Here is a 7,787-nt window from a genome sequence, read left to right on the forward strand (position 1 = left end):
CTCCATGTTCAGAAATAAGTTGTGTGAGTTTGGACAAATAAGTGACATAATCTTGCTAATCCTCAGTATTCTCACAAGTAAAATGGGATACCACTCCACATTTCTGTGTTCTAAGGGGCCCTTTATCTTTACTTCTTACTTTGTTTTTTAAAATTGAGATGTGTCTTATGATTGCTGTGTTTTGTAAAGTATTAGTTCACCCTAAAAAGCTGATGTTAAATTGATGATGTCTTACCTTTGATAACACTTGATAATTGAGGGGTATAGTAATGCATTCCCTCCAAGGTTCTTTTCTCTCTCTCCAAGGTTCTTATAAAGTTTAAGGGTTATGTATGTGAGTGCTTGGTATGAATTCAGAGCTCAAGAAATATTAATTTTTATTACTTTTCTGTAACTTGGTCATAGGTTATATTAGTAAGCGGCAAAGCCTAGATTGGTACCAAGTTTATAATTACAGTTACAAAACTTCTTGTTTACTAGGCAAAAATTTTAGCTCTAAATTTTGAGGGAACTAGCTCATTATATTAGCTGTGAATTGGTCCCCTATGTCATTTCCCAGACTCCTTGATTCTTTTTGTTTGTTTGTTTGTTTATACAACTTTATTGAAGAAAAATAAATCAATTTCTAGCAGAGCTATTAGTTGATCACTCACCCATTGACAACTTGCATCATTTATTCAGTGCTATATTAAACAGTGTATTGGAAGATAGATTAACTAATACCTCCAAGGCTCCTAAAAATTTAAATGAAAATTACAACATGTTTGAGACCCTAGTTTGGAATGCAAAGTGTGTTTAACTTCCAATTTACATTCTCTGTAGAACAAGAACAGGTCATTGCTTTATTGACATGCATAAAATGCATCACATTTTCTGTTCTGATGATGTTATAAATTCAATACTGATTCTCCAGCCACATCAGTTATGAGCATAAAATATATCATGTAACCTCAGATCTGTAATGGTGGGAGGCTTAAATAAGAATGGATGCTGCTTGAATAATGCTGTTTGCTTTGATGTGAAAACTGAGCATACATTTCCCCCTTCCCCACCACCAGATGATTTCTTCAGCATGTTAGAGCAGTGATGAATGGTTTTAGTCTCATAACCAAGTTAGAGTGAAGAAATAGGTCACATAATACACATGCTTTTTTTTTTTTTTTTTTTTTAATTCTAAATCTTGGGCAACTGTTCCCTTGTAACTACTTTACAGTTTCTAAAAGCAGTTATTGTCTAAAGCTAGAAGAACTTAAGTCTTCTCAGATGAGCATGTGAATAAATGGAGAGGAGTAAACAAACAAAAAAACAAACAATACAAGATAATTTCTGATAGAGGAGCAGCTGGATAAGAAAAATTTTTTAAAAAAGGAACAGTAACTTAAAGTTTATTCCAGCTATAATGTAGGTTATTCTGACTTTAAGGTAGCACCACATGGCATACTTCTGAGTCCATTCCTAAGATATTCTGTTGTACTTATCTCTGTTTGTTTTATAGATCTGTGCAATATCTGGCATTAAGGAGTCATCTGGGTTTGTATCACAGTGAACAAATGGATAAAATAACTTTATAAGTAGTTAAAGCAGGAGACCACTGTGATTTTATAATACTGAGACAAATGCTGCCACTACTTTTAATATTTGGATAATAAATTCTTATTGTAAATGTAACCGAAGGTGGTTTGAAGGGTAAGTCTGTAAGCAAATGAATTTCCACAAAGAATACACTGCCTTGATATAGGCTGTCATTAGATCCCATAATTGTGGCTTACCAGTGAAACACTGAAAAAAGAAAAACTGAATTCCAAAATGACGGTGGAGTGAATGGAAGCTACGCAGACTGTCTCCCAGGACCAAACTGGAATTACAACTAAAATACAGACAAATCGTCAGGAAAAAGCAACAGAAAAGCAGCTTGCAAGGATCATATAACCAGGGACACTGACTCAATCCTGGTAGGATTGAGGAGGCGCGAGAGGGGGGGCAGGAGCCCACAGACAGCAGTGGCCTTAGCTGTGAGCAGCACCCTCGGGTTAAACTCCCAAGCGGCTCCACAGCCAAGAAGCTGGGACAGACACTAAAATAGCCACAACCACTCACCTTGGGCTCCAGGAGAGGGTGGGTGGACTGGACTGGAACTGTGTGGGGACACTCGGGACTTGGCGGGCACTCAGAGCTTTTGTTGAGTCGCAGTCACACAAGACAGTGGCCATCTTACTCCTTCCCAGGACTCTGGGGAGAGGCAGAGGCCCCTTCCTTGGAGATTCAGCCCCACCCAGGTGTGCCATTGAAATGCAAATTGAGGCCCATTAACAACCAGCATCTGCCCCACCCTCAGGAAATCTCCTTATGCTGAGCACCTGAGGGAGTTTTCCATTAGACTGAGAATCCAAGGCTCTTCAAATAACCACTACTGATAGCCTCCAGGCAAAAAGCTAGAGGATCACTGAACCATTCCTGGGCTAGCAACTCTAACCAGGAAAGTAAGACTTGACAGTGGTGTTTAAAATGAATTAAAAAATAAAAGATGTCAATTGAGCCTGTGCTAGTGTGGCTCAGTTGGTTGAGCCATCATCCTATTAACCAAATGGCCTTCTATTTGATTCCCAGTGGGGCACATACCTAGGTTTTGGGTTCAATCCCCAGTCAGGGTGTGGGCAGGAGGCAACCAATCAATGTTTGTCTCTTACATTAAGGTTTCTCTCTCTCTCCCTCTCCCTTCTTTTTTTCTAAAATCAATTAAAAATTATAAAAAAATGATTACAATCGATCATCATTGGTATTGAAAGTTCTACCACATATTGTTTAGTAAATATAGAGTGGGGCAAAAGTAGGTTTACAGTTGTGAGTACACAAAAGTTTATTATTGTATTATTATTTATTAATTATTATATTTTTTCCATGTAAACAAATGTAAACCTACTTTTGCCTCATCCTGTATAATAAGTTATAGGACAATACAGAAGATATGATCCATTTTATATAAAATTGTACACGTAGATGTGAACACAGTGTAAATAGAAACATAATTTTCATGGAGGGGTGGAGAGCCTTTTTTCTACCAAGGGCCATTTGGAAATTTATAATATCATTTGCAGGCCATACAAAACTATCAACTTGAAAATTACCCTGCTATGTTGGTCAGGCTAATTAGGTGAGGCATGTGCTGTTAGCTGGTATCAATGGTCCTTGGGCAGGATGTTCCTCACCCCTGATTCCTCAACTATTTTCTGGTTATGTGAATCTTGTGTCATTTTCAGACCAAAAAATTGACTTTTTTTCCCTGAGGAAATTACTAAAAACTTTTTCTAAATGTCCTGGAGGAACTTAAGGAATCATCAAGATGCCTCATTTATAATTGTGTAACTTAGTCCTAGAGAGTGTTTTACTTGATGAGTATGCCCTACATTATTAACAACTTGAATTTTGTAAAATATTAGTTCTTACCTGGGTGGTGTGGCTCAGTAGACTGAACATAGTCCCATGAACTGAGATGTCCTGGTTCAATTCCAGTCAGTGCACATGCCCATGTTGCGGGCTTGATCCCCAGTAGGGGGTGTGCAGGAAGCAGCCAATCAATGTTTCTCTCTCACATCAATGTTTCTATCTCTCTCTAAAAAAAGCCAATAAAAATATATTAAAAAATATAAAAAAATACCTGGACAGGCTTTGAAAGATGGCAGCTGGCAGGACTGGAGGGAGGGTGAATGTGTGAGAGCATGTGGGTGGACGTGAAGGTAGATGACTGAACCCGAGCAGTGCAGAGCCATGGAGCAGAAAGTTCCTGTGCTGTAGACAGGAGCAGCCAGCTACTGTGGTAAGCCGGTAAGCAGCCCTTCAGGGCACTTCTCCCTGCCCAACAGTGAGGTCCCACCATTTTGGAATATCTCAAGTCTTCCCTGGGAGGAGGCAGTGGGAGTGGCTAGGGCCCAGCAACATGAGCCCACCAGCACACCTGGCACCATCATACCAGTGAACACTTTGTGTCAACACATACGGTGCACAGTAGTGAAGCTCCCAAGGTGCCAGTCACAGAAGCCACATACAAGCTGGAGCCCAGCACCATCCCCCATAGTAGCAACCCCATCAGAGTCCAGATATACCCCCAGCAACAGAGGCTGGGGAGCAGACATCCATCCCCAGGCAACAAAAGCACAGAGCAGTAGCTGAGACCCATCCCCAAAAACTACAACAAAAACTGAGCAGGAGTTGAGCCCCATGGGGCAGCAGCACTCCCCAGGTGCCAGCTGCAGGACCTGGGGGCTACACAGAGGCCTGTGCCATCCAGTAGCCCACATGATCAGTAGGAAGACAGAGCCATAGAGAGACTGGTGTGATCCAGCTGCCCGCCCAGGGGACCTACAGGGTGCAGGGGCACCAGAGAAGCTGGTGCAATCCAATAGAGACTGTGCCATTCAATTACCCACAGGACCTGCAGGATGCTGAAGCACAAGAAAGGCCTATGCAATCCACCTGCACACAAGATAGGCCTAGATGATGTGAAAAAGGAAGCGGAGTGAATAGAAGCTATGCAGATGATCTCCAAGGACCAAACAGGAATTACAACTAAAATAAAGACAAATCCTCAGAGAAAAAGCAACAGAAAAGCAGCAGGACAGGACCATATAACCAGGGACACTGGTAGGACCTACAGAGGCATGAAAGGGTGTTGGGCTGGGAGCCCATGGAAAGCAGCAGTCTTAGGGGTGAGTAGTGCCCTTGGGGAATAAAGACAAAGCTTTCTCCACAGTGCAGACAGCCAGGACAGAGCGCTAAAACAGCCACAGCCACAGCCACTCACCTGAAGGCTACTGCAGAGGGAATGCAGACTGGGCTTGAACTCTGTGGGGACACCCGGGATTTGGAGAGGACTCAGAGTTTTTGCTGAGTTGTAGCCACAAAGGACAGTGGCCAGTGTGCTCCTTCCCTGAGCTGTGGGGAGAAGCAGCAGCCCTCTCCGGGGAGAGTCAGCCTTTCCAAGGTGAAGCAAAGAAATGCAAATTGAGGCGCATTGAAAACCAGCATTTATCCCACCCTCTGGAAATCCTCTGATGCAGAACGCCAGGGCTGTATTCCAAGGGTAGTAACTGAGACTACTAGGCACCAGGAAAAAGCTAGAGGATAACTGAACCTTTCCTGGGCTTATGAATCTACCCAGGAAAGTAAGACTTGACAGTGGTGTTTAACGTGGGCCCACCCAGGCTCATCCAAACGCAGTAGAGGGAGCCACAAACAGCAGAACACCAACACCTACAGGGAATTTTTGGCAGGCTCCAAAACCGACTGAGATAGCCAAAATGGTGACACAAAGAAACAAATCCCAAATGAAAGAACAAGAGAACTTTTATCAAAGATGAGATAAATGCAATGCAGCTAAGCAAATTATGAGAGGTAGAGTTTAGAACCATGATTTTGAGGAAGCTCAACAGCAAGAGTAAGGACATCTGCACCATGAGTAAAGATATAGAAACATTAAAAACCAACCAAGGGGGAATGAAGAATGACATAGCAGAAATTAAAAATACATTGGAAGGACTAACCAGCAGAGTAGAGGAAGCTGAAAACCGGATCAGTAAATCAGAAGACAGGGTAGAAAAAAATCAACCAATCAGAAAAACAAAAGGAAAAAAACAATTAAAAAACAGGAAGACAGCTTAAGAGAACTGTGGGACAGCTGGAACCATACAGCATTCACATCATATGACTCCCTAAAGAGGAAGAAAATGGGCAAGGGTTAGAGAATATACTTGAAGAAATAGTGACAGAAAACTTTTCTAACTTGGTGAAGGAAGAAGGCATTCAAGTTCAGAAACCCAGAGAGCCCCAAGTAAGAGGAACCCAAACAGGCCCACACCAAGACACATAGTAATTAAAATGCCAAAAATTAAAGACAAAGAGAGAATCCTAAAGGCAGCGAGAGACAAGCAACAGGTTACCTACAAAGGAAATCCCATAAGGCTCTCAGCTGACTTACCAACAGAAACACCAGAGGCTAGAAAGGAGTGGCATGAAATAATCAAGGTCATGAAAAACAATAATCTCAATTCAAGACTACCATATCCAGCAAGGCTATCATTCCAAATAGAAGGTCAAATAAAGAGATTTTCAGACAAAAAAAAAAAAAAAAAAAGGCTAAGGGAATATAGAACACCAAATCAGCACTGCAAAATATGCTAAAAGGACTGATATAATTAGTAGAAAAAAAATAGGAGGAAAAGTATGACCACACTAAACAAAAATGACAATAAATAAGTACATATCAATTATCATCTAAAAAGGTGAATGGTTTGAATGCTCCCATAAAAAGACACAGAGTAGCTGACTAGATAAGAAAGCATGACTCACATATATGTTGTTTACAAAAAACCCACCTCACAACGAAAGAGTCACATAGGTTGAAAGTGAAGGGATGGAAAAAAATCTTTCAAGCAAATGGAAAGCATAAAAAAGCTGGGGTAGCAATATTCATATCTGATAAAGTAGATTTCAAAATTAAGGCCATAGCCCTGGCCGGTTTGGCTCAGCGGTTGGAGCATCGGCCTGCGGTTCAGAGAGACCCAGGTTCGGTTCCCGCTAAGGGCATGTACCTCAGTTGCGGTTTGTCCCCGGCCCTGATTGGGTCGTGCGGGTGGCAGCCACTCGATGTGTCCCTTTCACGTCGATGTTTCTCTCTTCCTTCCACTCTATCTGAACAACAACAAAAAATGTCCTCGGGTGAGGATAAAAAAAAAAATTAAGGCCATAAACAGAGACAATGATGGCCACTACATAATATTGAAAGGATCTATCAAACAGGAAGATATAACCTTGGTAAACATATATGCACACAATATAGGAGCACCAACATGTATTAAAAATCTTTTGGAGAACTTCAGAGCAGAAATCAAAAACAATACAATCATAGCATGGGACTTCAATACCCTGCTGACATCACTGGATAGATCTTCTAGACAAAAAACTTAACAAGGAAAAACAGACTCTAAATGAAGCGCTTGATCAAATGGATTTAATAGATATCTACAGAGAATTACACCTCATAACTACAGAATTCACATTCTTCTCAAGTGAACATGGGACATTCTCAAAGATAGACCACATATTAGGGCACAAACTAAGTCTCTACAAGTTCAAGAAGACTGAAATCATATCAAGCATCTTCTCAGATCACAATGGCATGCAACTAGAAATCAATTGTAACAAGAACAAGCAAGGACATTTGAAATGATGGAGGCTAAATAGCATGTTATTGAACAATGAATGGGTTACTATGGAGATCGAGGAAGAAATTAAAAACTTCCTGGAAACCAATGAAGATGAACACATAACACAAAATCTATGGTATGCAGCGTAAGCAATTCTGAGAGGGAAATTCATAGCGCTACAGGCCTACCTCAAGAAGCCAGTAAAATTTCTAATAGATTATCTAACATCACAACTTAAAGAACTAGAAAGCAAACAAAAAGAAAACCCCAGAGCAAGTAGAAGAAAAGAAATAGTAAAGATCAGAGCAGAAATAAATGACATAGAGACAAAAAAGAAAAAAAAAGCAATTTAAAAGATCAGTGAAACAAAAAGCAATCAATAAATGTGATACACCACATAAACAAAATGAAAGATAAAAATTATACGATCATATCAATAAACACTGAAAAAGCATTTGCCAAAATCAGGCACCCATTTCTGATAAAAACACTCAGCAATCTGGGAATAGAGGGATCATATCTCAACATAACAAAGTCCATATATGAAAGACCTACAGCCAACATCATACTCAATGGGCAAAAATCGAA

The 7,787-nt window shown here is 40.6% G+C and overlaps 1 pseudogene; it reads right to left on the bottom strand.

The window, feature by feature from the left end:
• Positions 1 to 1,359: 1,359 nt before the first annotated feature.
• On the bottom strand, positions 1,360 to 1,774 carry LOC118635456 (annotated as a pseudogene).
• Positions 1,775 to 7,787: the final 6,013 nt, after the last annotated feature.

The sequence above is a fragment of the Molossus molossus genome, unplaced genomic scaffold, assembly GCF_014108415.1.
Source record: "Molossus molossus isolate mMolMol1 unplaced genomic scaffold, mMolMol1.p scaffold_m16_p_2, whole genome shotgun sequence".
In the NCBI taxonomy this organism is placed as follows: domain Eukaryota; kingdom Metazoa; phylum Chordata; class Mammalia; order Chiroptera; family Molossidae; genus Molossus; species Molossus molossus.